Below are 8,704 nucleotides of genomic sequence, written 5' to 3' on the forward strand. Positions count from 1 at the left end.
GAGAGCAGGAGAAGAAATAAACAGAACTACAAAAACAACTGTAAAACAAGTAACAAAGTGGCGATAAGTACATACCTACCAAAAACTACTTTGAATGTAAATGGATAAAATGCCCCAATAAAAAGACAGAGTAACAGAATGGATAAGAAAGAAAGACCCACCAAATGCTGCCTACAAAAGATCTAAAGACACATGCAGACTGAAAGTGAAGTGATGGAAGAGCGTTTATAATGCAAATGAAAATGAAAAGAAAGCCAGGATAGCAATACTTATATCAGACAAATAGACTTTAAAACAAAGACTGTAACAAGGGACAAAGAAGGACACTACATAATCATAAAGGGAACAATCCAAAAAGATGTAACAATTGTAAATATTTATATACTCAACATGGGAGCACCCAAATACATAAAGCAACTATTAACCAACATAAAGAAATCAATAGTAGTACAACAGTACTAGGGGACTTTAACCACCACTTACATAAATGGATCAATCAACCAAACAGAAAGTCAATAAGGAAATAGTAGCTTTGAAGGAAACATCGGACCAGTTGGTTCTAAAAGATATATTCAGAACATCCCATTCTAAAAAGGCAGAATACACATTCTTTTCAAGTGTACATGGAACACTGTCCAGAAAATCACATATTAAGCCATAAAGGAAGTCCCAACAAATTTCAAAAGACTGAAGTCATACCATGCATCTTTTCCAACCACAATGCCATGAAAGTATAAATCAACCACAAGAAAAAAATCTTGAAAGACCATAAATAGATGGAAGTTAAATAACATGCTACTAAACAATGAATGGGTCAACCAGGAAATCAAAGAGGAAATAAAGAAATACATGGAGACAAATGAAAGTGAAAAAACAACGGTCCCAAATTTTTGGGATGCAGCAAAACTGTTCTAACAGGGAAGCTTATAGCAATACAAGCCTATAGCAAGAAGCAAGAAAAATCTCAAACAACATAACCCTACACCTAAAGGAGCTAGAAAAAGAACAAAGAAAACCCAAAACAGCAGAAGGAAGGAAATAATAAAGATTAGAACAGAAATAAGTGAAATAGAAACTAAAATCATTAATAATAATATAATCATTATTATAATAATAGAACAGATGAATGAAACCAGTAGCTGGGTCTTTGAAAAGATCAACAAATTTGATAAACCTCTACCAGACTCATCAGAGAGAGAGAGAAACTCAAACAAAATCAGAAGTGAAAGAGGAGAATTAACAACTGACACCACAAAAATACAAAGAATTATAGGAAGCTATTAGGAAAAATTAAATGCCAACAAGTTGGGCAACCTGGAAGAAACGGAAAATTCCTAGAAACATATAACCTCCCAAAACTGAATCAAGAAGAAATAGAAAATTTGACAGAGAATTACTAGAAATGAATTTGAATCGGTAATCAAAAAAACTGCTAACAAACAAAAGTCCAGGACCAGATGGCTTCACAGATGAATTCCACCAAACATTTATAAGAGTTAATACTATTCTTCTCAAACTATTCCAAAAAATAGAAGAGGAAGGAAAACTTCAAAATTCATTCTATGAGGCCAACATTACCCTGATACCAAAACCAGGCAAAGACTCCACTAAAAATGATAACTATTGGCATATATCCCTGATGAACATGGATGCAAAAAAATACTAGCAAACCGAATCCAAAAATGCATTTAAAAAATTGTTCTTCATTGGGGCGCCTGGGTGGTGCAGTCAGTTAAGTGTCTGACTTTTTGTTTTGGCTCAGGTTGTGATCTCAGGGTTATGAGATTTAGTCCTGAGTTGGGCTCCATGCTCAACACAGAGTTTGCTTAAGACCCCCTCTCCCTGCTCTCTCTCTCTCTCTTAAAATAAATAAATAAATCTTAAAAAAAAAAAAAAAATTCATCACAATCAAGTGGGATTTATTCCCGGAATGCAAGAGTGGTTCAATATTCACAAATCAATCAACATGATACATCATATTAATAAGAGAAAAGATAAAAACTTTATGAATATTTCAATAGATGCAGAAAGGGTATGTGACAAAGTATAACAAAATATAACATCCATTCATGATAAAAACCCTAACAAAGTAGGATTAGAGTTAATATACCTAAATGTAATAAAGGCCTTACATGAAAAACATCATACTCTATGAAAAACTGAGAGCTTTTCCCTTAAGATCAGGATCAAGACAAGGATGTCTACTTTCACCACTTTTATTCAACATAGTACTAGAAGTCCTAGCCACAGCAATCAGACAACAAAAAGAAATAAAAGGCATTCAAATTTGGTAAGGAAGAAGTGAACTTTCACTATTTCCAGATGACATGATAGTATATATAAAAAACCCTAAGGACTCCACCAAAAAACTCCTTGAACTGATAGAGTTCAGTAAAGTCCCAGGATATAAAATCAATATACAGAAATTCATTACATTTCTATACCCTAATAATGAAGCAGCAGAAAGAGAAATTAAGAAAACAATCCCATTTACAATTGCACCAAAAATAACAAAATACTTAGGAATAAACTTAACTAAGGAGGTGAAAGACCTGCACCCTGAAAACTATAAAATACTGATGAGAGAAACTGAAGATGATACAAACAAATGGAAAGCATGGATTCAGAGAACAAATGTTGTTAAAATGTCAATACTATCCAAAGCAATCAACAGATTTAATGCAATTCCTATCAAACTACCAACTGAATTTTCAGAGAATTAGAACAAATCCTAAAATTTGTGTGGAACCACAAAAGACCCCAAATAGCCAAAGCAATCTTGAAAAAGAACAGAGCTGAAGGTATCACAATCTCAGGTTTCAAGATATACTACAAAGCTGTAGTAATCAAAACATATGATCCTGACACAAAAATAGGTACATAGATCAGTGGAACAGAATAGTGAGCCCCAAAATAAACCCATACTTCTATGGTCAATTAATCTTCAACAAAGGAGGCAAGCATATGCAATGGGGAAAAAGTCTCTTTAAGGAGTAGCATTGGGAAAACTAGACAGCTACATGCAAAAGAATAAAACTGGACCACTTTCTTGTACCATACACAAAAATAAACTCAAAATGGATTAAAGACCTAAATGTAAGACCTAAAACCATAAAAATCCTAGAATAGACCACAGGCAGTAATTTCCTTGACATTGGCTATAGCAACAGTTCTCTAGATATGTCTCCTGAGGCAAGGGAAACAAAAGTAAAAATAAACTATTGGGACTACATCAAAATAAAAAGCTTCTGCACAGGGGCACTTGGGTGGCTCAGTCGATTGAGTGTCCAACTCTTGATTTCGGCTCAGGTCATGATCTCAAGATCATGGGATTGAGCTCTGAGTTGGGCTCCACACTGGGATTAGAACCTGTTTGGCATTCTCTCTCTCCTTCATCCTCTGCCCCTCCTCCCCTCGAATGCGCTCACTCTCTCTTTCTAAAAAATAAACAAATAAGATTCTTTAAAAAAAAAAAAGCTTTTGCACAGTGAAGGAAACAATCAACAAAACTAAAAGACAATGTACTGATTGAGAAGATACATGCAAATGACATACCTGATAAAGGATTAATATCCAAAATATATATAAAGATCTTATACAACTCAACATTAAAACAAATAATCCAGTTAAAAAAATGGGCAGGAGACATTAATAAACATTTCTCCAAAGAAGATATATGTATGAGCAACAGACACATGAAAAGATGCTCAACATCACTAATTATCAGGAGAATGCAAATCAAAACCATAATGAGATATCCCCTCACACCTGTCAGGATAATTAAAATCAAAAACACAATAAAACAAATGTTGGCAAGGATATGGACAAAATGGAACCCTAGTGCACTACTGGTGGGAATGCAAGTTGGTACAGTCATTGTGGCAAACTGTAGAGAGGTTCCTCAAAAAATTAAAATAGAATTACCATATGATCCAGCAACTCCACTACTGGGTATTTACCCAAAGAATGCAAAAACATTAATTTAAAAATATATATGCACCCTTATATTTATTGCAACATTATTTACAATAGCCAAATTATGGAAGCAGCCCTAGTGTCCATCAGTTGAATGGATAAAGAAGATATTACTCAGCCATATTAGGAATGAAATCTTGCCATTTACAACAACATGGTTGGATCTAGAAGGTATAATACTAAGCGAAATAAGTCAGCCAGAGAAAGACAAATACCATATGCTTTCATTCATATGTGGAATTTAAGAAACAAAGCAAATGAACAAAGAAAAAGGAGACAAACTGAAAAACAGACTCTTAGTTATAGAGAACAAACTGGTGGTTGGTGGAGGGGAGGTAGATGGGGAAATCGGTGAAATAGGTGAAGAAGATTAAGAGCACACTTATCATGATGAGCACTGAGTAATGTGTAGAATTGTTGAATCATTTTATTGTACACTTGAAAGTAATAACACTGCAGGTTAATTATACTGGAATTTTAAATAAATAAAAATTAATAAAAATAAAATAGTATCTTTATTTTCATATCTATATTCTACACAGATGTGGCTATATGATTTTCATTTCCATAAGTTTATAATTTATTTTTTAATCTTGATTATCTTTTAGTTATGGTTGCTTGTTTTTTTTGTTTTTTTGTTTTTTTGGGGGTTTCCTGGGGTTTAGTAACATTGCTTTCATGATCTATAATAATTACATATGCCACATATGGATAATTAAATATATACATATTTATTATACAAAAGAGCTTTTTTCAAAGTATGTAAGTTTTCTGATTTGTTTTGACTAAGGATAAGATTATTTCTTGATAATTTTGAGTAATATAAATAGTTTTGATTGTCCATTAAAGGATTACATTTCAAAATCTAACTCTATATTGCACTGGTATGTATTTTCACAAAGTAATAAAAATAAATAACTCTGACATTTACTTATAAAATGATTTCTCCAAATCATTATTTTGTAAAGTCTCGGAAAACATGAAGCATGGAATTTAGCACATATACTACTAAATAACCTTGGTGAAAAAGATGAGCTAGAGATATAAATTTGGGCATCATCAACTTATAAATAGATAGTTTTTAAAGTCATGACACTGAATGTGGCCACTGAGGATAGAGAAGTGATTCAAGGACCAAAGCACTTGACCTGCAGAGGTCTGGGAGATGAGAGGAACAGACAGCGACAGGAATAAGACTAGGTTAATGGGAAATGTGAGAGGCCAAATGAAAAGAAGTTTCCAAAGGAGAAGGTGACCAGGTGTGTTAAATAGTGTTGAGAGATTACAAAAGATGAGGACTGAGTATTGACCACTGGATTTTTCAGCATTTAAGTCATTGGTAATAAAAAACAATTTCAATGGAGTATTGGGGACAAAGGTTGATTGGAGTAGCTTAAGAAGCCCAGAAAGACAGATATTGGAGATAGCCAGGATAGACAACTTTTTCTAGGAATTTTGCTTAAAAGTAGCATAATATAGAAATGAGAACAAACTTGGAGCCAGGATAGAAGGATTTAAATCCTGTGTCCACCACCTGCTAGTTGTGTGATGTTGAGTAAATTATTCATTCCATTTTTGCCTTGGTTTTCTCATCTGTAACATGAACTTTTCTCATAAGAGTATCAGGGAACTGGGGGCGCCTGGGTGGCTCAGTCGGTTAAGCATCTGCCTTCAGCTCAGACCATGATCCCAGGGTCCAGGGCTGGAGTCCCGGGGCTCCTTGCTCAGTGGGGAGCCTGCTTCTCCCTTTGCCTGCTGCTCCCCCTGCCCTGTGTTCTCTCTCTCTCTGACAAATAAGTAAATAAAATCTTTAAAAAAAAAAAGTATCAGGGAACAAGATGAGTTAAGAGAATTTAAATATGAAGCTCTTGTAGCTATGTCTGACACAGAGTTAATGCTATGTAACTACCATTATTATATAATAGAACCAAAGAAAGGGAGCAGAAGCTGAAGGAGGATGTGGGTAACTGGAAGGGTATTTAAACATCTGTTTGAATGCTGAGGGGAACAGTTTGCTAACGAAGAAACACTGATGCAGAAGAGAGGAGAGTTGCTAGAGCATTTCCTTAAAGTGAGCTGGAGAGGGTAGCATCTAGTTTTTGAGTTAAGAGTCTGGTTTATTTATAATACAGAGATTGCATCCAATCCAATGTCCCAGGAGGGGAGGTTAAGTACATGGTGACACTACATATAAGTGAGTATTTGCTGATGGGAAGTTGTGTATACCCTCTTCTGATTACTTCTTTTTCTCAGTGAAATAGGAAGGAAAGTCATTACCTAAGCATGGGAGGAAGTGTCTGATACTTTCCTTTATATTTGCATCACTGTGATTACTGTTCTTCAAAATTAATTAAAACTTCTCAATAGGTCAAAATGTATTTCCTCCTCCACCTGAACAATGAAATTTGGGTTTGTGAAAAAAGTAGAACTTTTCTCCTTGCTTTCATGCAGTCTCAGCTGGGAGGTAAGTCAGAACCAATTAATAGGTAAAAAAGGCAAGGACAAAATAAAAATCCATGCATTGTGCCAGGGATTGATTTTGTCATCTCAGCATGTCTCTCACTTCCTTCAGCTGTTCAGCTGCTGATTATTTTCATGATGCATTTCCTTTTTCAGGAAATCCCCTATTTTTTTTTCTTCTATGTTGCTTTAATTTTTTTTCTCTCTCTCAAGCTCAGCAAAGTTCGCTGCTTCTGGGAACACCTTCCAGAGGAAATAGTCATGTCACAGTATAACCCTGCCGCTAGTCCATAATATATTGAGTCAATGAGATTGTAGGGCCCAAGGGCAGGCTGCCCTAAGATGGCCACTTTGGCATAAAGATTATTCTACGCTGACGGCAATCAAGACTATTGGCTCAAGAGAAGCTTTCCCCCTCCCTTACCTGCATAGAAGAATCTAAATTGTTGTTGGTTTTTTTCCCAGAATAAGGGTTATTAGCAGAGATAAATTTTATCTGAGTGGCCCATCTGCAAGGCAGATCAAACATCTAATTACCAAATATCTGCTCTTCTTATTGCCCTATGAAGTACATTCCTTCCCTCTGCAGTCCCAGACCCTTATTCCTTCCTTAGTTTAGGATGACAAAACATACCTCATTTTGTCTTGGGCACTTCCATGTCTGTGTGGATTCCCTGTACATATGTTATTAAATTTGATTTTCCTGTTTATCTCTCTCATATCAATTTGATTCTTAGTCCAGCTAGAAGATCCCTTGAAGGGGACAGAAATCTTTCTCCCCAACAAGATTGACTGGGGCCAGTGAATCCCTTCTTTTGGAATTTTGGATTGGATCCTAGGTGAGGCACCCTAAATCAAACTTTGTGTTAATGGGATCATAATATTTAAAGCTCCAGAGATATCCAAACCCAAATTTCCACCATGTAGATTAGAGTACAGGAAAAAAGCAATCGAAAGGGAGAAAGATATTCAGAGGGCATGCAGGATAAGATAAATTAACATTTGGAAATTTCTTTTTTGTAGACTTTAACAGCCTTAATTCCAGTTCCTAAAGTCCAAATTCATTTCTTCCCTTGGGCCCAGTGAGATATTTAAGGATCTTATAATACATTCTTTTTTTTTTTTTTTCCCCTGAAACTACTTATAGTTTGGTTTTCTCCATTACAACCAATGAGGTACTCTCTAAAACATTCACCATCAAGGAGATAAAAAGCAAGCCCAAAAGAAAGAAATGCAATTGTGATCTAAATGATTTGGTAGCTAGTAAGTAGGCAATCATTTTATTCGGCTTAGCCTGGAAAAATTAGGAAAGTTTGGACAGAAGAGGTAGAATTTACTGAATGTTCCCAATTAGAGTTTCAATCAATCAACTAACAATCAAGAAAATTATAAGATGTGGTCCCTTTTCCTTAGGGATCTAACAATTTAGTTGGTAGAAAATAGAAACATAATTAGAACAAAATATATATTTATGATTACATATATGGTTCAGACTAATAATAGTCTAGAGAAGGAAGAGACTATGGTAGTCAACAAAGATCCATGCAAGACACCAACCCACATTAACACCTTGAAGGATGTTCAGAAATCAATTCATTCATCCATAGCATCTGCTGGTTAATCACTAATACAAGGTGGTGGTTATAAATATTAATGATATAATCAACAAGATAAGGGCCTGACCTTAGGGAAAATATTAGTGTACTAGTGAAGATAAATCTGTAAGCAAAATTTGGAAAAAATGGGTCACAACTCTTGGGTAGGTCAAAAACTACTTCATCAATATGAAAGTCATCACAAAAATGCTTCTTCAAAATAGACTCAAAATTTCCCTTTCTAGTCTCAGCTTCTCTCATTTGGTTTCCTGCGATCTTGTGAAACTGAAGGTGGCTAAAATGGAATTTGTAACATTCCCATTGGCTCCTTCTGTAGTGACTTGACATTTTGATTGTGTGTTCTTTGTGCAAGAGCAACTGAAAAAAATGGTTTCTATGGCAAATTTCATTTTAAAAACATACAGAACCTCTATTTGAGTTTGTATGCTTTCTTTCCAGTTATTTTATTTAGAAACTTTTTGTTTGCAAGAAAAAGATTTTCTTGCTTAACTCAAAAGTTTCTGTGACCACAGTATCAGTTGAGTGGGCAGTTGCCCCAGGATGAATTTAGTTGGAAGGGGGTGCCTGGGTGGCTGAGTCAGTTAAGCAGCTGCCTTCGGCTCAGGTCATGATCCCAGAGTCCTGGGATCGAGCCCCATGTTGGGCTCCCTGCT

Source organism: Phoca vitulina, unplaced genomic scaffold, assembly GCF_004348235.1.
Source record: "Phoca vitulina isolate PV1807 unplaced genomic scaffold, GSC_HSeal_1.0 scaffold8, whole genome shotgun sequence".
Taxonomy (NCBI): Eukaryota; Metazoa; Chordata; class Mammalia; order Carnivora; family Phocidae; genus Phoca; species Phoca vitulina.